Raw genomic sequence first — 23,483 nt, 5'->3', positions numbered from 1 at the left:
TATGTCAGAATGTCTTGTCCGTAGACACATGTCTTGTCCGTAGACATGTCTTTTTATCAATATTTCTTGGCTTTATGGGTCTTAATTAGTCCTATGTGTTGTTTAAACTTAGAAATATCTTATTTTTAATAAATGAATGGTAATTTAAGTGTTCTCAATTTTTGTAAAATGACTTTACGGGAGTGGATTTTAAAAAGTGTCAGATTATCAGTCATAAAAAGCATACCTTATTTTACTTCAATATTGTTTATTCCAGTTGATGCATACCTTAAAAGATTAACTAAATCAAATGAAGAAAAAGTATTTCTCTCTCTCTAACTTTATCTTTTGCATTTCAGTATTAACAGCAGATGAGGAAGTGTCTACGGACAAGACACTTGTACATAACAAGTATTAAATTCAATTATTTGTCTGCTATGGAACTTAAATCTTATTTATAGGTGATAAAAGTTATCTATTCAAATTAAAACTCAGTATTTTCAACATGAATATAGTCACAATTAATTCTAACAGATTTTTTTTTTAACTGAAATTGTCTTGTCCGTAGACATTACCACAATATATTTGTATCCAATTTCCTTGATTTCAGCCTAATTTGATAGGTAAAATGTATGTTATTCTTTTAAGAGAACACATTCAACTATGTCAAAATTGAGTTTTAATAATAGTTTGATTGTTTTAAACAGTCAGATATATGTATTTCAGTTAAAAGAATGTGTCTTCAGTTTGGCTTAATCAATAAATTATTGAGATATGTAAAGAATTATGGGTACATTTTTGTATTTTCCAAAATTTAAAAAACACAGCTTAAAATTTAAATAGTAACTTTTAATCTTAACTTTAACAATCATCTTTGAAAGCATTTAATTGAATATCAATAAAATGTCTTGTCCGTAGACATTATCAAAATGTATGTGTTTCCATTTTCCTCGAAGTTAAGCATCATTTGATAGATAAACCTGATAAAATGTATGGTTTTTTTTTAAGAGAACACTTTCAGCTGTATCAAAATTAGGTTTTAATAATGCATTTCATTAAATATGAATACAATGTCTTGTCCGTAGACAAAACATATAAATTGTATTGCTAAGTTTGATTGTTTATTGTAAGAATATGCATCAAGTTATTTTAATGTTCTATACACCAAAAGAAAGGGTTTTTTTGGAAGTTTTGTTATTTATAGATAATTTTAGATACAGTTTTATCAGATAAGATTAATGATCAAAGAAAGCTACTGTTGTTTGAAATAACTGTGAGTTAAACATGTTCTTGTCATTTTTTTTTCAATTAAAATGTTTGATATTCAATAATTCTAAACATATTTTGTTGTCTTTGTCATTGACCAAAAATCTGACACTGGTGACCATGTCTTGAAGCCAACCATTAAAGAAAATTATACAGTTTTTAAACACCATTTATTTAATAAAAATATTAAATATTTCTTCCAAAAACTGCATGTAATTATATAAATGCTTCCAGTGTTAGCCTAACGATAGCAATTTTTCATAATTTAAACCATTTTTGAACCAAAATATCAAAAGAGTTTTTCCCTGAGGTGATACTCATTTTTGACCTCATGTGAAACACAAAATGCACATCTGATCTTGGCTAGGCCGTATGGCATATAGTATTAGATAAAAAGACCAAAACTCAAAAACTTAACTTTGACCACTGAACCATGAAAATGAGGTCAAGGTCAGATGACATCTGCCTGCTAGACATGTACACCTTACAATCATTCCATACAACAAATATAGTAAATCTATTGCATAAAGTATGAGAAAAACAGACCAAAACACAAAAACTTAACTATAATCACTGAACCATGAAAATGAGGTCAAGGTCAGATGACATCTGCCCGCTAGACATGTACACCTTACAATCATTCCATACAACAAATATAGTAAACCTATTGCATAAAGTATGAGAAAAACAGACCAAAACACAAAAACTTAACTATAACCACTGAACCATGAAAATGAGGTCAAGGTCAGATGACATCTGCCCGCTAGACATGTACACCTTACAATCATTCCATACAACAAATATAGTAAACCTATTGCATAAAGTATGAGAAAAACAGACCAAAACACAAAAACTTAACTATAACCACTGAACCATGAAAATGAGGTCAAGGTCAGATGACACCTGCCAGTTGGACATGTACACCTTACAGTCCTTCCATACACCGAATATACTAGACCTATTGCTTATAGTATCTGAGATATGGACTTGACCACCAAAACTTAACCTTGTTCACAGATCCATGAAATAAGGTTGAGGTCAAGTGAAAACTGTCTGACGGGCATGAGGACCTTGCAAGGTACGCACATACTAAATATAGTTATCCTATTACTTACAGTAAGAGAGAATTTAACATTACTAAAAATCTGAACTTTTTTTTCAAGTGGTCACTGAACCATGAAAATGAGGTCAAGGACAACGGACATGTGACTGACGGAAACTTCGTAACATGAGGCATCTATATACAAAATATGAAGCATCCAGGTCTTCCACCTTCTAAAATATATAGCTTTTAAAAAGTGAGCTAACACCGCCGCCACCGGATCACTATCCCTATGACGAGTTTTCTGCAACAAAAGTTGCAGGCTCGACAAAAAGTATCTTTCAGGGGCAATAACTCAAAAACACAGGTTGACATATTTTTTTCAACATTTTCAGAGTAATAAAATCATGTCAACTGATAATTTTTGTAATTTACACGTTTAACCTAGCTCCTACATGTTTATCAATAACAGCAAAACACTTCAAAAAATGATTTTTCAGGGACAATAACTCTATAAAACAAGGTGACAGATTTTTCTCCAAGTTATAACTTTAAAAAACAAATTCTCGTCTGTTCTAGCCAACTTTCACAAAATTTAAGTTGTTACTTTAAATATTTAGATCATGGATGATGGTTAATTGCATTTTTGCGGTAATCAGATATACCGCACGTTGCTATCTTTAATATGAAGAAAAACACCAGAGAAGGCCCAAAAATATATAGGTGGTGATCCTGTCATTGGAGGGAACACAACACAGTTTTGTACACAAATATAGCGACACGAAACGCGATCGGAAATTCATTTTAATAGATCTAAACATTTAGATACAAACCTGAAAATATCGTGCGCCACACTGGCGCTGACATTCGCCACTCTTTGCGCCATTTCTTGTCAAAATGCGCAATTTGTGCATGGCACACGGCCTTGCTGATCACAGCAATAACTCAAAATAGGGTTGTCTGATTGGTTTGAAATTTTCGTTGCAGATAAATCTTTACATGCTTATCATTTTTATTTAAGTCACTTTTTGGTCTGGTGTTTTCAGAGAAGATCTCTGAAAAAGTTTAACTGGAAGAAAGACAGACGACCAACGCAAAGGGATGGCCAAAGCTCACATCACCTTTTAGGTCAGCTGAGCTAAAAACTAAACTCAAAAGCTTGTATATCTGATTACTTACCTAAATGAGGTATTCTACAAACAGGGTGTGATTTTTTCCATCAAACACAAGAACATCAACATGATCAATTGCACTTCCGCAGACCTAAAAATTTCAAAAGTTTTATTTACCAGCATTAAGACAATATTAAATTCATTAATATCAAGCCTCTCTTAACTGTCAACAAATAAGCAAGGAAATGATGGCAATCACATTAAACAATTGATCTGTTTACAATCTGATTATGTGCCTGTCGAGGAACCTGTAGTGTAGTGGTTGTTGTTGGTAGCTGTATCCCCTGTCTATATCGAGGAACCAGTGTAGAGTAGTGGTTGTTGTTGGTAGCTGTATCCCCTGTCCATATCGAGGAACCTGTAGTGTAGTGGTTGTTGTTGGTAGCTGTATCTCCTGTCCATATCGAGGAACCTGTAGTGTAGTGGTTGTTGTTGGTAGCTGTATTCCCCACCCCTCTTCATTGTTGTAATACGCTGTTGATTTTTTCTTTTGAATTGTTTCACATTTTATCATATCAGTGCTTTTTATAGATTTTTATATTATAATATGATATGGGTTTTGAGCAATTTTGAAGGCTGTTTGGAGACCTGTAGTTGTTTAGATATTTGTATTTAGGACTGGGGATAACTGTTTTACCATCATTCATACGATAACTCTTTAACTAAAGAACATTTGTGAGCACCCTCACATACCCCACGCCCCCACATTGTCACTGGGCAAACAAAATCTCACCCAGTTTCTAATTAAAACTGATAACTCCTACAAAAGTCAACTGAGAAAAATTTCTAGAGGATATGCACATCTACATAATATGTCCTAATTATCTACAAAGTTTCATGAAATTCTGTTGTGTGGTTTTAGAGGAGTTGCTATGACAAGAACAGAACTGAGGGACGGATGGACTGACTAACAGACTGACGGATGAGTAAAAAACAGTATACCCTACGGACCTTTGCGACACGAATGGCCCCGTCCCAAAAAGTTGAAAATCTGTAATTTCAATATAAACACATGTGGACAACAGCATGATGGTAGTCTCACATATCAAAAATCAGCTCAAAATCTGGAGGGGAATAGAGAAAAAATCCGTATAACTGTGTGATTTTCAATAATTTATCAAAGTCCAAAGCCTATAATTTCAGCGTAAATAAGCAGAGCGGAACGAGACTTAAGCTTGACCTATAACTCATGGTTAACTCACATACCAAAAATCAGCCCAATATCTAAAGGCGTTTAGAAAAAAAAGTCCTTATAACTGATTTTCAACAATTTCTCAAAGTTCAAAGCCTGTAATTTCGGCAAAAATAAGTAGAGCAGAACGAAATTTAAACATGATCTGTAACTCATCATGGTCAACTCACATACCAAAAATCAGCCCAATATCTGAAAGCGTTTAGAAAAAAAGTCCGTATAACTGTAATTTTCAACAATTTCTCAAAGTCCAAAGCCCGTAATTTTGGCAAAAATTAGTGGAGCGGTACGAAACTTAAACTCATCATAATTAACTCACATACCAAAAATCAGCCCAATATCTTAAGGCGTTGAGAAAAAAAGTCTGTATAACTGATTTTCAACAATTTCTGAAAGTCCACTTAAGCCCGTAATTTCGGCAAAAATTAGTGGAGCGGAACAAAATTATGGACCAATTTGATAACGGGGCCCAAAATCAAAAATTTAGTTAGAACCAGCATATCAAAGATTCATATTCAATTTTTGACCCCGATTTGGACCAACTTTAAAACTGGGCTCATAATCAAAAATCCAAATACACTGTCAGTTCGGCATATCAAAGAACCCCAATAATTCAATGTTTGATTAAATCAAACTAAGTTTGATTTTGAACTCTTTGGACCTCAATGTGGACCAATTGAAAAACCGGGCCCAAAATTCAAACACTTAATACACAGTTAGATTCAGCATAACAAAGAACCCCAAGAATTCAAACAAACTAAGTTTAATGTTGGACCCTTTGGACCTTAATGTAGACCAATTTGAAAATGGGACCACAATTAAAAATCTAAATACACTGTCAGTAGGCATATCAAAGAACCCGAATAATTCAATTTTTTATGAAATCAAATAAACTTTAATTTTGGACTCTTTGGACCTCAATGTGGACCAATTTAAAAATCGGGCCCAAAATCCAAAAACTTAATACACAGTTATATTCAGCATATCAAAGAACCCCAGGTATTCAATTTTTATTGAAATGAAACAAAGTTTATTTTTGGACCCAAATCTGGACCAACTTGAAAACTGGGTCCATAATCAAAAATCTAAAAACATGTTTAGATTCAGCATATCAAAGAACCCCAAGAATTCAATTTTTGTTAAAATCAAACTAAGTTTAATTTTGGACCCTTTGGACCTTAATGTAGACCAATTTGAAAACGAGACCAAAAATTAAATATCTAAATACACAGTTAGATTCGGCATATCAAAGAACCCCTATAATTCATTTTGTTGAAATCAAACCAAGTTTGATTTTGGACCCTTTGGACTTCAATGTGGACCAATTTAAAAACAAGGCCCAAAATGCAAATCAAAGCACTGTAAGCGCTGAAGGCAGTTAACCAAAAACAAAGGCAACCGTAATTATTATTAAACTGTGGCAAAGTTGCCTCAACATTTAACATTCATATAAAAAAACAGTATACCCTACGGACCTTTGTCTCATAGGGTATAATTATTTTATAATAAAATGATATAATACCAATAATAGATGTTCTTGCTGAAAACATAAATGTTTCTATTTTCAGATTGAGATAATTATTTCAAATTTGGCTTTCCTTCATTAGACAATTTAGATAACATGTCATGTTGTCTATTGTTGAAGACCATTTGACATGGTTACTGTCTTATTGACATTTGGGACAATTTTGACATGTTTCATTGATTGGTTACTGTCTCAATGACATATGGGACCATTTTGACATGATTCATTGATTGGTTACTGTCTCACTGACATATGGGACTATTTTGACATGTTTCATTGATTGGTTACTGTCTCATTGACATATGGCACCATTTTGACATGTTTCTTTGATTGGTTACTGTCTCATTGACATATGAAACCATTTTGACATGTTTCATTGATTAGTTACTGTCTCATTGACATATGAAACCATTTTGACTTGTTTCATTGATTGGTTACTGTCTCATTGACATATGACACCATTTTGGCATGTTTCATTGATTGGTTACTGTCTCATTGACATATGGGACCATTTTGACATGTTTCATTGATAAGTTACTGTCTCGTTGACATATGGGACCATTGTGACATGTTTCATTGATTGGTTTCTGTCTCATTGACATATGGGACCATTTTGACATGTTTCATTGATTGGTTACTGTCTCACTGACATATGGGACCATTTTGACATGTTTCATTGATTGGTTACTGTCTCATTGACATATAGGACCATTTTGACATGTTTCATTGATTGGTTACTGTCTCATTGACACATGGGACCATTTTGACATGTTTCATTGATTGGTTACTGTCTCATTGACATATGGGACCATTTTGACATGTTTCATTGATTGGTTACTGTCTCATTGACATATGGGACCATTTTGACATGTTTCATTGATTGGTTACTGTTTCGTTGACAAATGGGACCATTTTGACATGTTTCTTTGATTGGTTACTGTCTCATTGACATATGGGACCATTTTGACATGATTCTTTGATTGGTTACTGTCTCCTTGACAAATGGGACCATTTTGACATGATTCATTGACTGGTTACTGTCTCATTGACATATGGGACCATTTTGACATGATTCATTGATTGGTTACTGTCTCATTGACATATGGGACCATTTTGACATGATTCATTGACTGGTTACTGTCTCATTGACATATGGGACCATTTTGACATGATTCATTGATTGGTTACTGTCTCATTGACATATGGGACCATTTTGATATGTTTCTTTGATTGGTTATTGTCTCATTGACATATGGAACCATTTTGACATGTTTCTTTGATTGGTTACTGTCTCATTGACATATGGGACCATTTTGACATGTTTCTTTGATTGGTTACTGTCTCATTGACATATGGGACCATTTTGACATGTTTCATTGATTGGTTACTGTCGTATTGACATATGGGACCATTTTGACATGTTTCATTGATTGGTTACTGTCTCATTGACATATGGGACCATTTTGACATGTTTCTTTGATTGGTTACTGTCTCATTGACATATGGGACCATTTTGACATGTTTCTTTGATTGGTTACTGTCTCATTGACATATGGGACCATTTTGACATGATTCATGGATTGGTTACTGTCTCATTGACATATGGGACCATTTTGACATGTTTCATTGATTGGTTACTGTCTCATTCACTTATGGGACCATTTTGACATGTTTCATTGATTGGTTACTGTCTCATTGACATATGGGACCATTTTGACATGTTTCATTGATTGGTTACTGTCTCATTGACATTTGGGACCATTTTGACATGTTTCATTGATTGGTTACTGTCACATTGACATATGGGACCATTTTGACATGTTTCTTTGATTGGTTACTGTCTCATTGACATATGGGACCATTTTGACATGTTTCATTGATTGGATATACACCTATCCATTCTCCTGCCAATCATCAGTTAATTGACCAATCACATGTGGTCAATTTACCACATGTGTAAACATTTGATAGCAGCACATGTTGTCGGACATAACCTCGGTCAAGCTTTCTTATCTGAACAGTTAATTTGATAGAATTTTTTTGAAAATTTTGCAATTAAATCATTAATAATATTGTTTTAGGGAAAGTAATCAATGTAAGAGGGTAAAGGAAGGTCAAGTTGTCAATTTCCAACAAAATAAAAGGTTATTCCAATGAATGAAAGTAATTAATAAATCAATTAAAAAGGAATATGATGGAAGTGCTTGATTTCAAAATATTGTTTACATGCTAATAGCATTTTTTTTTAAAATGATGAAAAAATATATAATTTGAAACACAAGATTTCGATTGGTTTACAAATTGAATTAGAATTCAAATTGATATTTTTTTCATTCATCATTGTTCATTTAAGAATTTATTATACTATAAAACATCCAAGTTAGAATGTGTTATTTCTTGAAATTACATTATATATATCATAATGTAAAGATTCAGCAATTAAAGAATTGAATATAGAAATGAAAGTATTTATGTTTGTACTGTTATTCTTAGAATTTTGTTAAAAGGTAGGGGAAACTTGAATAACAATAAAAAGATATATTTCAATAGATGCTTCATTAGTAAAATAAAGTGTTATTTTGATACGACTTGGTCTTCTTTTGGGAATATTTATTGATTAAACTTGATTATTATCATATATTTTATAAAAAAAAGTAGTAAGAAGTTTTGGATATATTTTATTTTCTTAATTTGAAATTAAAAAGGTACAATGTGCAAAGATTTCTGTTTTAAAAGGATGAGAGTCTATATGAATTAAAGACAAGACGAACTTCAATGTCCAAATATACATGTAAGCAAAACATGAATTAATTTTCTTTTGTTCTTTACTTTTTACTTAGTGATAGGAATTTTAATTATCAGTATAAGTTATCTATGGACATAAAAAAGGAAAATTGGTTAAAAATTATTCAATAAACAATTATTAGGTACTGGAGCAATGATGCTTGTTTTACAAGTTACCCACTGCAGTGTTTGTCTACATAGTAAACATACTTATCAGCATTCATTATCCATGCTTAATTAAACCTGTAATTTATCATAATACTTTATCTTATCAATCATAGCATATTCTATATCTTGTTGTGAAAACTACATTTTTGTGAATGAAAGTTATAATCTAGTATAGCTTCAAATTTCAATATTCTATTTGTTTCTATGGTCAGAATTTCATTAATCTATCTCCATGATCTCTCAACTCTTGAGGAGTAACTATTTTATCATATTTTAACACAAAAACATATATATAGATATTGCTTTTCTTTATATTTTTTATAACATTTTCTTTACTTTGTTATTATCCAATGTTCATAATAACCGCCATTTTGTTGATTAGCTTGACCTAAGATGCTGGGTTGCCATGTGTTGCTAAGGGGGGCGGGCTTATCAGTAGATAGTGGAAAGGTGTATTGTCTGATTGACATATGGGACCATTTTGACATAGTTCATTGATTGGTTACTGTCTCATTGACATATGGGACCATTTTGACATGTTTCTTTGATTGGTTAGTGTCTCGTTGACATATGGGACCATTTTGATATGTTTCATTGATTGGTTACTGTCTCTGGCCATGACATATTTCACATTTTTTTTCATTTAGCACAAGTTCAATGCTAAAGTTCAACCAATCTATATTTGTAGGAATATAATTTTATAATTATTCTTTAAGCTTTTTTGTGTTTTGTTTAATGTTACAGTATTTTGAACGAAAAAACTATATGCTTATTATCCTTTTAGAGTTAAGACACTCTTTCATTTCAAACAAATTTCAGTAGTAAATAGTCCTACATATAGTTCACATATATTAATGTACACTTACCTTAAAAAGGAACTAGACGGCATAAGGTTCACATTGACTGGACAGTTATATAATTGACTGGACAAGGTTCACATTGACTGGACAAGGATCAAATATATACAAACAATAGATGTTCAATCTGGAAATATAAATCCTAGTCAATTAAGATTAGAGTAACCACCAACCTTCACATGCTTCAGTAGAAAAACTGACAATCCTAGTCAATTAAGATTGGAGTCGAGTGCTCCAGCTCATGTAGGAATTGAACTCCCAACCTCAGTGTTGACAGGTTAGTGATACAGTAGGTCCACTACTTAGTCCACTCGGTCACCAAGGCCTCAAAATTTTATCAAAAAGATCATCTTTTGTTGAATACCACATGTTGACCTGTCTCATTGATTGTTTCCTGTTTTTTTTATATATAGACCTCCTAGGGTTCTGATTAAGCATGCTAAGGACTATTGAACCGGAGTCCAGGGAATCTATTGTTGAATACCATTTCGACCTGTATCATTGATTGGTTGCTGTCTGTTTTATATATAGACCAGTGGGAAAGCCAAGGATCAGTTCTGCGCCTCCTTCCATATGACGTAACGGCCAAAAAATCAAGGGCGACAATCGCGATTTTTACATAGACGGTGACAGTATCGCGCCATCTCGGTAATTTGTTTACATCGTGTACATGTGATTTTTCAAGAAATTTACTATTAAAGACAATTAAACTTGTGTCATTTCATCATTAATTAGTTATATAGGTAAGTTTTACAGGTGACTATGCTATATTTTCTTCTTAGGAGATTTTATTTTACAAGAAACAAACATCTGAAAATGGCAAGAGACATGTTATTTTGGAAGATAAAAATATGGCGGGTGTTTTCCGCTTCTGAAAATAACTGACACATTCGCATCCTATTGGCTATTTAAAAATAAAATGACCAAAAATAGTATCTATGATGATAGGAGTCCCTAAATATTTGCATAAATACCCATCACTCCTTGTCAAATTGTAACTGAGGCTGCGAAAAGGAAGCACATAAATCGACGCCATTTTTCAACAAATTAAGGTTTCTGAGCTCACGAAATCCTACTAGATAATTACTTTTAATGGTTAGTAGAAAGATATGAACATTATCCATAACATAATTTATTGATCAGATCGGGTTATAGCTATTTGTTTGCCTCTTTTTCGATGCTGAAATCCATTAAATTCCCACAGACCATACGAAATAAACGCCCCTTTCTTAGCCCGAGACTTCAATTTTGATTAAAACTTGAATTTTTGGCATGTCAATGTTAGCATTTAAATTTTAATTAAATTATTACGGTTGTGTAAAGCATTTGTGCTGATTTGTTTGGTTGTCTCGAATAGTAAAAAGGTTAATTAAATGGTTTTATATTATTATTTTTGAACCCAAAAAGTGTGTGACAAAAAACAAAAACAAACAAAATAAAATTATAGGAAAAATATAACAACTACATAAGTATACTTTAACTTTATCCTCAACCTCTATCCATCATTTCTTACAGATAGTACAGGGTGAGGGTTCACAAAATAGGGAACCAGGGGTGGATACAGCCATTTTGAAAAGGGGGTTAATTCCCTACCCAGGATAAAGGGGGGTTCCAACTAAATGTCCCCTTTCAAATGCATTGATTGTCCATAAAAAGGGGGGATTCCAATCCTGGAACCCTATCCCTGGACCCGCCACTGGGAACTACGGCTAAAAGCATAAAAAATTTGAGAACTATGACTAAAGGAACAAAGAATAGAGAAAATTGACTGTAATAAGGAATAGAGCAAATGACATGCTAGTCAAAATAATTATGACGTCTGACAAGGCTATTTTATTTTTTATCTGGGACACCTTCCTACGCATCCCAGAAATAAATTATAAAATATCCTAGCCAGACATCATAATTATTTGAACTTTTGATGTGCTCATTTATATATTGAGAAAATAGAAATGATGGACAAAAAGTATAAAAATAAGAATGTGTCCTGATCAGTACACGAATGCCCCACTCGCACTATCATTTTCTATGTTCAGTGGACCGTGAAATTGGAGTAAAATCTCTAAAATTGGCATTAAAATTAGAAAGATCATATCATAGGGAACATGTGTACCAAGTTTGAAGTCGATTGGACTTCAACTTCATCAAAAACTACCTCGACCAAAAACTTTAACCTGAAGCGGGACAGACGGACGAACGAACGAACAGACGAACGAACGGACGGACGAACGGACGGACGAACGGACGCACAGACCAGAAAACATAATGCCCCTCTACTATCGTAGGTGGGGCATAAAAATAGAGACAAATGAGTGTAAAGAATAAATGCTAAGGTAATGGAAAACACCCCATCCAGACCCTTGTTTATCTGAACAACAGAACTATTATTTTTGCTGAATAGCGCATACAGGCATTTCCCATTTGAATGGTTTTACAGTAGTAATTTTAGGACCCTTTTTAGCTTGTTGTTCGGTATGAGCCAAGGCTCCGTGTTGAAGGCCGCTCATTGACCTATAATGGTTTAATTTATAATTTGTTATTTGGATGGAGAGTAGTCTCATTGGCACTAACACCACATCTTCCTATATCTATGTAAAGTATCTTTTAAAGATTTCAAGTATATGAAATATTAACCAGTAGGACAGTATAAATTCTGTCCCTCCTTCCATGCTAAAAAAAAGCAAATTATGTGATTTATTGTTGAATTTTATTGCCACATTCAGTATTGGCTAGGTGTTGTGGCCAGGTTTTATTGGTGGTGGATACATTTAATATCAATTACTGGTATGAAGAATTAAAGATATGAATGATTGAATGAAAAGTTACCTTTTAAATAACAGATACATGTAAGATAATTTAATGTTGCATATTAAGTTATACTTTATTTAAACATTATTTAATATATCTATTAAAAAGATTGATATATTATTATGTTGATGGATTTAAGGTATTGAAGTAAATGAATAAATAAATAGAAAATTTGTGTCGCTGTATATGATTATTAACTTTTCTTGATGGAGGACAGGACTTTTTCAGGACGTCTGGATTGGGTGTTTTTAAGCTCAGGATTTTGGGATCCAGGATTTTCTTTCGTGATTTTTTTTTTTAATTTGGGACCTCAGAAGATCATGTTTTTAGCCCGGGATTTTGGAATCAGGACCCCTGCAACATCCCCCACCTCCTTCTTTGACATATAATATAAAGTCATTAAAAAATAAATCAATTACATGTATTTACATCAAAAGTCTAAAATAATTTCTTTATTTTTGTTGAATCATATAAACCTCCTTTTGATTATTTAAGATAAAAATAAGAAGGATTTCAATTTAAATGAAATGATAACAAACATCTGAAAACAATCATAGTATATACATTATGGGATTTTCTCATGTTTAAAGGCTTTCATGTAGCAAAAAAATGCCTATATATCCACTCCAAATGAGTATTTTGGGATAGTTGTCTCATTGGCAATTATTCACATCTGATTAGTTTTCCATTAGTGAAATTCAAATAAAAAACATTCAATTCCAATTTAAATGTGAACCTTCTCATTCTTGGATCACATAGAAATTTGTAGACAATTAAAATATATTATAATTTCATATAACAACTGTAGAAAATTAACAATAATACTCTTAAATTATTTAAAATATTTTTTAAATTTTTGTACATGTACGTATGTTTCATTTTAACATTATTTTTATGACTATTTATTTATCATTTAATAAACGTTTATTTCTAAACATTTTTATATTTTTAAATATACAATGTGAAACACTCAACCATTTTATATTGCTAACGTGGGGTAAATGTACATGAGACAATAATGCTGTTGCAATACAATAAAACTTATTGTCATTGAAAAACCTGAGATTCATAGATGCAAAGCTAGCATATTCATAGGGGTCCCCTTTTCAGTTGATTAAATAGGGAATCACTGGAGCGGCCCCTCTTAAGTCAGTCAGCAGCCCCCTAGAAAAAGTTTTGGATCCGTCACTGATATCCTGCATATACATGTATGTACTGTAGTATTTGGGACATAAAAAAATCAAAGATATAAAAAGTCAACTTGATGGTCTTTAATGATTGATTAGGTGTGAAGGACTGAAACAGAAAGGTTTTTAAATCGTTCAGTTCTCCTAGACATAGTGAGGTATCCTTGATGTCTCTCAAATGGCCTATCATGACGACTTTTCACTGTTTTTCTGAAGTGTGGTAACGCCTGCACCTAAATAAATCATTTTCAGTAGTCTCTCTTTTTTCATACTTTTTTTATGAAAAGTCTAAACTAATATTCAAATTAGAAAAAAGAAAACTGAGCAACTTGAACCCACAACATACAATTGATATCAGGTGTTCTGGAAGAGTTAGTAGATCCTGCTCCTTGTGTAGTATTAGGAATGAGATGTCCTAGTGCCCTTTTCCTATATGTAATCACATGATTTTGCAAATTATTGCAATTGTGTGCTTTTAGAATGGAGTAAAATGTGTGAAAAAAGTATTATATAGCAGAAAAATCAGCACACAGATATAGGAATGGTATGATTCTGATTAAACTATAGATCCTGTGTCCAAAGCTTTGTTTTCTTGTAGATTGGTGTAAAATTAAAATGTGGGTCAAGCATCAATATCAATGCAACAAAACAGGATCACCAAAATCAGAGTGAGACTTTCATATGCCAATTTCATAGTAGATCTTAGAAGTGATACAGCATTTTGTTAATGCTTTAAATGGTCATATAGCTCTAACATGTATTAAGAATCGGATGTACTAGGCATTGGGCATCCCTATTGAATGTTATTCTCAAGTTCTCAGGAGTAAAACATGCCCCAAGGCCCAGACACACTCAAACATGAATGGTTAAGTGTACACCATGTTGCTTGATATGCATGATAAGGACAGGACAGACATTTATAAACATGTGTGAGTGTCAACTTCCAACTTGCTTAGGTTTTTTTATATAAACAACAAGAACGAAGACTAAAAATCAGGTGAACATTATTGATGCATCAGATTAATATTTGTTGATTGGTACTTTTTTAATTATTGACAAGTTGATTTCAGATTAATATTTACTGAATCAAAGAATGACTGTAACCATTAACCTAAAAAAAATGGCTTAAAACAAAGATTAACTGAGTGCTTACACTTTGTACTTGCGTAGGCTTTTTATCCAGACAATAACTTTTGACTTACCCCTTGCTGAAATTTTTGAAAAGTTGGGGGGAAAAAAGGGGGGTACTTCCAGACAACTGAAGTCATTTATATGGACAAATTCGTTCATAGATTAACCCAGTTTCAATGTACTACATACATGTACATCTGTTACACACTGCAGCATAATTAAATAACTACTGAAAATGTAATACGAGGAGTTTGAGCAACATGAAAAACATCAACAAATGACGGTGTAAAGCCTTCAATCCATCCTCATTTTTAAGTAAAATATATTTAAAATCCTGGAAACATCATCACCCTTCATTGTCTCAATCAATTTCGTGGTTAAAAACTGTTAAATATGACATAATTTGCTTAATTTTGCGCCGAAATAACTCCAAAAATGTTTGAAAAGTGTTGAATTTTGACCTCCGGTTGAAGTATTTATTATGTAAACAAGACTCAGAGTGACGGGGAATCCTATACAAGTCATGTGCCCATATGTTTCTGGGTAACATTTATTTATATCTCGACCAATGAAAAGCTTTAGGATGCATTTGTGTCAGTTCCTAGCAAACAGGGGGATTACCCGGGTTTTTTTGGAAATCTACGAAGGACGTCTTGATTTTGACAGTCGTGTGCAAAAATCTATTTTAATGAAAAATTAACCTTAAATACTGATGGATGTTAAGATGTTTTAATAAATTTATTGTCTGAAGCACAGGCTATGTTTTTGTTACACGCTGGTTACAGCGTCACCTCGAAATTTTAAGATTATCTCCCCTTTCCCGCGTGACCACCGGAAGGAACTCTTCAATGTCACTGGCTTTCCCCACTGGACCTCCTAGGGTTCTGATTAAGGGTGCTATAAACAGTTTCGTATAAAAAACTGGGGGTTATTCCCAGACTAAAAATAACCATGGAGGGAAACCCCCTGTTTATTGACTTAATTGGTGAAAAAGTATCATGTTGAATGATTGAAATAATTTAAAAAATTATATTAAATATACATGTTTTGAGGGGAGACAACACCATGAACACTGTAAACACTCTGTTTTACTGGCAGTGAAAATTTAAAACTTATTTTCAGCCACTGTAGCTCTTTTCGGAGCAGGTGACCGTACTCTGAAACAAGATTTTTTTTATAGGCAAGGTAAAAACCTATAAACACATGATAAATTTCATACAGTTTTGATTATAACAGTCTATTATTTGAACTTGGAATTATTTTTAATTATGGAATTTGCATAATTTCTTGTGTTTAAAATTTTTAAAAAAATCCATGTTTATTCTGCATTAAAATGTTTTGAGCGGTGCATAACACTTTCCACACAGTGAATTTTGTATAGATAGTGTTGTGCGCGGCACAGTTCAGTCTATTGAAAATGTGCTATCTTCTTTGTAATAGAAAGTGTTGTGCACAGCACAGAACATTATAATACAGAATAAACATGGAATTCATCTAAAATTTCAAGCACAAGAAATTAGGCAAATTCCATAATTAAAAATAATTCCAAGTTCAAATAATAGCCTGTTTTATGTAAAATGTGCATGTATCATGATTTCAGGGTTTTTATGTTCAAATTAGGCATTTTTTTCCCCATGTTCTTTGGATGGATTTTTTTTAATATATTAAAAGTACACTTTATTTTTATGTCATTATAAACTAGAGAACATTCTGATTCCAGTGATATCTAGTTTTATACAAGTATCTTTATTAATCAGTCCACCACTAAGGGTCACTTATGCATGGTCCCTCAAAATATGACGTCATAGAAAAAAACTGTTGATTGCACCCTTAAAGGGACAAATATATAATATAGTGATATTTTAGCATAGAAATGTGTTAGCGAATGGAGTAAAATAATTCTGAAAAATATTGTACGGCATGTATACATTAATTTAAAAGCATCAGTTTGGTATATTAAATGCAAATATTACAGATTTGTACATAGCAACCAAATATAAGAAAACCAGACTCAGTACGAATATTGAAGTTTTTTCATCTTTTTGCGACGTCATGATATTTTTATTCAATCTCTCATATATTTTGAACCACAAGTTGCTCATGAAAAGTGTAGATTTTTTCTACTTTGGCCTTTACTACTGATCAGTTGGTACTTTTTATAGTCAATTTTATTTTATCTGCCAATGACATCAATGATATTTTCTTTTACAACCTTAAACTGTAGATTTAAAGTTATCAAATATACAGAAAGCTCTGTTAATTTCTTAATGTGCCCATCCCATGTCAAGGGCCTGTGATTTTATTATTTTTTATTGATTTAGGTCCTTCATATTTGTTTTTAGTAAATTGTATTGTTACTGCATGTACTAATTAAGTCGTTAGATTTCTTGTTAGAATTGTTCACCTTTTTTCATATCGGGACTTTTTATAGCTTACTATATGGTATGAGATTTTCTTATTGTTGACGACTGTATGGTGACCTATAATTGTTTATATATCTTCCTCCTTTGAACTCTTTTGGATAGCTCTGGTTCATTCGCAAAAAATACCAAATCTCTTTAAGCCCGACTTGTTTCCCGAAATCTCTCGTTTACGTTCATGTACTGAATGCTCATTTACTACGTGACACGATAAGTTGTCAATCAAAACAAAAATTCAATAATCCCCTATCAGGGCAATGAAATCTCAACAGATCGATCAGTTTCCAGTCCCGTTAGTATACATGTAAAGTCCCAGTTCAAACTAAAGAGTACATCACACTGGTGGATCCAGATATTTTCATAAGGGGGGACCCACTGACTGACCTAAAAGAGGGCCCTCTCCAGTCATGCATCAGTGATTCCAAATACAATCAACAAAATTTTTCCCACAAAAGGGGGGGGGGCCTACCTGGATCCGCCTATATGTCATCATTAAGGGGAGACACTCATAAAGATCAGCTGTTTGAAATAACTACATATCACAGGCACTGTCTTGTTACCATGTAACTCGGGGGGTTTACTATCCACACTCGTAAGAAAGTGCCCCACCGAAGTGGATAGAAACCCCCATTTGACGGGTTACACTAATGTCCTGACAATGTCCTGACAAAGTCCTGACAGAAATGTAAATGCTTAATACTTTTTTGTTATTGGAAGGATTTACTTGAAATTTGGAATCAAGCAAGATGAGAACTTATATTTAATAAATAAAATAAAAAAATAAAAAAATAAATAATTTAAGACTTAGAAAACTTGATCTGACCAACTTGACTTCGAAAATACTATTGTCCTGACCGATATGAAACGGCTAAAAAATAATTTATTATTGACAGGATAGACTTCAAATTCGATATTAAGGAAGATTAAATCATTTATTACAAAAATATAAGAAAAAAAAATTAAAAAAAATAATTTTAAGAGTTAGAAAACTTGACCTGACCAACCACGTCCAACCGTGACTAATGTCCTGACCGATATAAAACTGGTAATTTATTTCTTAAATTCCGTCGGATTGACTTCATATTTGACACAAGACAAGAAAGTAACATTGAGTAAATACTTATTTGAAAAGAATTGGGGGAAAAATACTTAAAGGGTAAGAAAACTTGACCTGACGAACATCGACTTTGTTGTGAGTAAATGTCCTGACCGATATGAAAGTGCTAATACTTGCAACATTGTTGGTATGATTGAGTGCTTAATTGAAACTAAGTCAAATTGTAACATTTTTATTTTTATACTTGTTCCAATAAATTGGAAATAAAATATTTCAATGGAAATAAATACTTTAAAAAGACTGAACCCCTTAAACTTAATACACAAACAACAACATTATTAGTTCTTACCTTATATTGTTATTGAATTTATTTATTTCCTATCCATAAAATACAACATCCAAAGCAAATAAATTTTGTTAAATGAAAAGATAGGGGAAATATGAGTTGCTGAGTGACTGTGAGTATTGTTTACCCCTTTGTTTCACAAATCTACTTCTTAATTTGATTAATAACTCAGAGTGAATAATGAAACTAATTATTGAATTAATAAACTCAATTAAAAATTATAAAAATGTATAGTGATTAGCTACCTATTGATTTTAATAAATAAGTAAATTGAAAGTTTTTTTTTCTTTCTTGGTGCAATAACTCAGTTAAAAAAAATGTATTAAAATAAAAGCAAAGGAAGGTGACAATAATCAATAGAATTAAAACACACCTATATTAATTACTATAATCACAATTTGAAATGTTTTCTTTACAATCAATAAGTTATTTTTTGTTTTATCTAGTTATTGAGTGATTATACATGTCATATAAAAGCAGGAAATGGGCTTCGTTTTGTTTGAAAAGGATGTGTATACAAGCATATACATTAATATTATATTGGAATCACAAAGAAATACAATAAATTAACACACAAGTTCAAGTTCATAATTAATTAATTGGATTAACAAATAAGTGATTAATCTTATCATCACAAGCCCCTAATCAGATTGACTAATAGAGCAATAAGAGAATGTTAACATGAATAAACAATACTCACATTCAGCAACTGGAACTGGGCCTAACATTTTTCTTTCATTCATTTTAACTGTATCTTTCGTGTTCAATGTTGTTTTTCATATTATTGTGATCGGATATTTTAATTTCACTAATTTAAGGTAAGAGGTTAACATGTTAGAAAATTTATCAAGTCCTACAGTGGTCAGGTCAATATTATTTACCCTTGCAATAATTGTTAACTTTTTTCTTTTAGTCATTTAAAAATTTAATAAGATAATGATAGTTTTCAAACTTAAAGACATTTATTTAAGTAATTAACATAGTCATTCTATTTTTTAAAGATACATGCCTTTTTTCGGTGAATAGCCTATGTTGGTCAGGTCAAGTTTTTTGGTCTTTTCAACATTTTTTTTCTTTTTATTTCTTTTGATTTCTTTGTTAAATGTTGCAAACTTCTTAACTACTCAATTTGAATTCATTCATTACAATAACAAAATAGATAGAATCATTTTTATATCGATCCGGAAATGAGTCACGGCAAAGGTGTAGTTGGTCAGGTCAAGTTTTCTAACTCTTAAAATTATTTTTTTTCTTTTTTTTTCTGATATTTTTGTAATAAATGATTTAATCTTCCTTGGTATCGAATTTGAAGTCTATCCTGTCAATAATAAATTATTTTTTAGCCGTTTCATATCGGTCAGGACAATAGTATTTTCTAAGTCAAGTTGGTCAGGTCAAGTTTTCTAAGTCTTAAATTATTTTTTTTTTATTTTTTTTATTAAATACAAGTTCTCATCTTGCTTGATTCCAAATTTCAAGCAAATCCTTCCAATAACAAAAAAGTATTAAGCATTTACATTTCTGTCAGGACTTTGTCAGGACATTGTCAGGACATTGTCAGGACATTAGTGTAACCCCCATTTGACAGAAACAAGTGGCGAAGTGACTGTGCTACATATATAATATGACAACCTGAGATTTGCTCACAGGCACTTGTTTCTATCCATTGGAAGGTCGACTATCTATATAAATAGAAGCTTCTATTTATATGGATAGTCGACCTTCCAATGGAAAGAAACAAGTGCCTGTGGATTTGCTGTCCGGCTGTGGGACCAATATTTTCAAAATGCACGTCTTATTTTAACAAGATAATAACATACTTCCTTGTGTAGTCACAAAACCTTGAATACATCTTGGTGTATGTTTGACCAAAACCGTCTGGTATTGTCATTTCTTCAATGATCTTCAATCGTAACTGGAAAAATATTTTGACATGAAGCGGGAAACTACTGCACATAATATCCAAATCGTTTCAGGAATTGTTTCCGGAAATTTTTATCACAAGCCTTTGATAAACACATTTTTCATGTTTCTCACGATTTATATGATATTTTAACACAAAATCGTTAAAAAATGTCTCTTCGCACCTAAATCTTTAATTGAATGCTCTATAGTATAATATGTTAAACAGCTGATATTCAAAATAACTTTTTATGGGGGGGGGGGTACGATGAAAAATGTTGTCCTGCATTTTTTTTTAGCTGTAATCTCTGTCCTGCCTTTTTATTTTTCACTCTGTTCGGTCCTGCCTTTTTTTTTAGTTTATCCTGACTTTTTTTTTACCTAAATTGTCGTCCTGAATTTTTTTTTTTGCAAGTGTCTCATCCTGCCTTTTTTCAGTTTTACCGTCAAAACTCCTGTCCTGCCTATTTTTTCAAATTTCATCCTAGCCCCCATCCCCCCCTCCCCATAAAAATCAAATGGTAGCTCCCTACTATGATCATATGACAAGTCTTCTTGAAAGTATGAATTTTGTGCCTGACATCTGACCAGGAAAAATGAAAAATGTAGCCTGACCAAAACATTATTTGCAGAAATGAAGATCACATAGAAAAAATGTAGAAAAAAAAGTGTCTGACATTTATATTCGTCAATCGGCAATAATTTATACAAATAAGTTCTGAAGCCGTAGTATGGTTCACAGCGAGACACTGAACCTCCACCAGAGACCAAAATGACCAACTGGAATTGCTTTAACACTCAGTGTTCAAGTTTATACTGAGTAATCTCAGATATGACGCAGAAGTTACGGAATTCGAAACTATAGGTCACCGTACGGCCTTCAATGATAAGCAAAACCTACACCGCACAGTAAGCTATAAAAGGCCCAGAATTGACTAATGTAAAACTGTTATAACGAGAAAACTAACGGTGGGCCTGATGTATGTTCAAAACAACTTAAAAAACGAAAAACAAATATAATAAATATAATAAGTATTTTGGTTTTAATTTATTCAGTGATAACAAAATCAATATTTATACCGATTTAAATATACATGATATATATATATTCCGTTTTCTGGAATTATGCCCCCCCCCCTTTTCAAAAATCATGGATCCCGGCCCTTCAGTCTTGTATATTGACCGTTCCATACGGTCTTATATGTTAAACAGCTGATCCTTGAAAAATCAAATTTAATGCTGCATATAAACGTTTTGTCCGAAGATATTGTGGGGGTGAGCAACTCAAACAGACATAATAGGTTAATAACTTTGCATCATGAACAAAAGATAAACCAAATGTTTTGTCTTTACCCATGAATGACATTTGAACGATTCTTATGATAAGAAGCCGTTCTACTCAAGTGAAAAATCGAGCACTTGAGTTATCTATTACGATGTTATTCGTTGCAATTTAAGAAATAGCTTGCAAAACTTGGCTATGTAACACTTTAAAATGCTATTACGTAACACTCTGTCGGCAGTTTTCATAAACAACAAAATTCTACAAAGGGTAAGGTACAGTAAATGAGCTACGTCACAGATTTTAATTACATTTTGCATACAATTTTGGCTGGTTGAACTATAACTGAAAGTGGAAAACGTAATGCATTTGTCTGTTTGATTTTCTGAAATATTACTAAAGTGATCCTTTCAAAAAAAACTACACATGGTTTTTATAGAAACCACATTAAATAGCGAAAACGTTCTTCAATTTGTATAAAATCAATCAAATCGCCAATCACCAATATATATAGATTTTTTATAAATTTGTATATTGATGAAACATATATTTCCGTTTTAATGATGTCAAACAATAACACAGTTCAAAGTTTAAGTTTAAAGTTTTAATATCTATTTCCGTCTTTCTACATTTGTCCATGATAAGAGGTTTTCCGCTATTCCGGGAATTAGCTCTTTTCTCATGAATTCACTTGACAATCATGTCAATATACCAAGTTTTGACAGGGTTTAGAAATTTTTTGAACTATACGCTTAAACATTCCCGATAGGAGAGATTTCATCAAAATAATGTATTCTTTTCCTGTTTGTATATATTGATGTAAAACACTAATATATACTAATAAGTAATTAACAATTGTCTTTATGAAATCCTCAATGTTTTAATTTTTATTTTGTCTTAGTTTTTGGAACATTTATTTCAAAATTGGAAATTCTAACATCATGATTGTGGTCAATCAAATCTTCCAGTCGTCCTTTCATTGTAATTGTGTTTAAAAAAAAATCATTATCATATTTATTTCATTTAGATTATAAATCCGTTTTATGCATATCCTTCCTATGTTTAGTCTTTCTTTTGAAACGTTTGAAAATAGTGCATTTTTAAACATCCGATTTTCTCACGGTTTGAAAAGTCTTTTTAAATATCTTTCTTGAAAGTTGAAGAAAATCTGAACATAGTGAGGGAAAATTATCATACATTTAACAATGCTTACCTTTCTGAGCAGTACGTTAGAACAACGCCTCGTTGCCTTAAAAGGCATCAGTTCGATTAGTAATGAACACAGGAAGAGAAAATATGTAGTGAAAACGAGACAATAATAAAAGCACTGACGTACTGTGAACTCGGAAGACCTAAAATATCTTG

At 32.2% G+C, this 23,483-nt stretch overlaps 1 long non-coding RNA gene across 1 annotated transcript in view; it reads right to left on the bottom strand.

Moving 5' to 3' along the window:
• Positions 1-20,943, bottom strand: part of LOC143054832 (uncharacterized) — a 30,088-nt gene extending 9,145 nt beyond the window's left edge. The window contains exons 1-3 of the long non-coding RNA XR_012971839.1: positions 20,755-20,943; positions 9,995-10,112; positions 3,467-3,550 (exon numbers count right to left, since the gene is read on the bottom strand). This is a non-coding gene — a long non-coding RNA (uncharacterized LOC143054832). The remainder of the gene's footprint in view (positions 1-3,466; positions 3,551-9,994; positions 10,113-20,754) is intronic.
• Between the last annotated feature and the right edge of the window lie 2,540 nt (positions 20,944-23,483).

This window comes from Mytilus galloprovincialis, chromosome 12 (assembly GCF_965363235.1).
Source record: "Mytilus galloprovincialis chromosome 12, xbMytGall1.hap1.1, whole genome shotgun sequence".
Taxonomy (NCBI): domain Eukaryota; kingdom Metazoa; phylum Mollusca; class Bivalvia; order Mytilida; family Mytilidae; genus Mytilus; species Mytilus galloprovincialis.
This window is presented reverse-complemented; position numbering and strand designations above follow the sequence as displayed.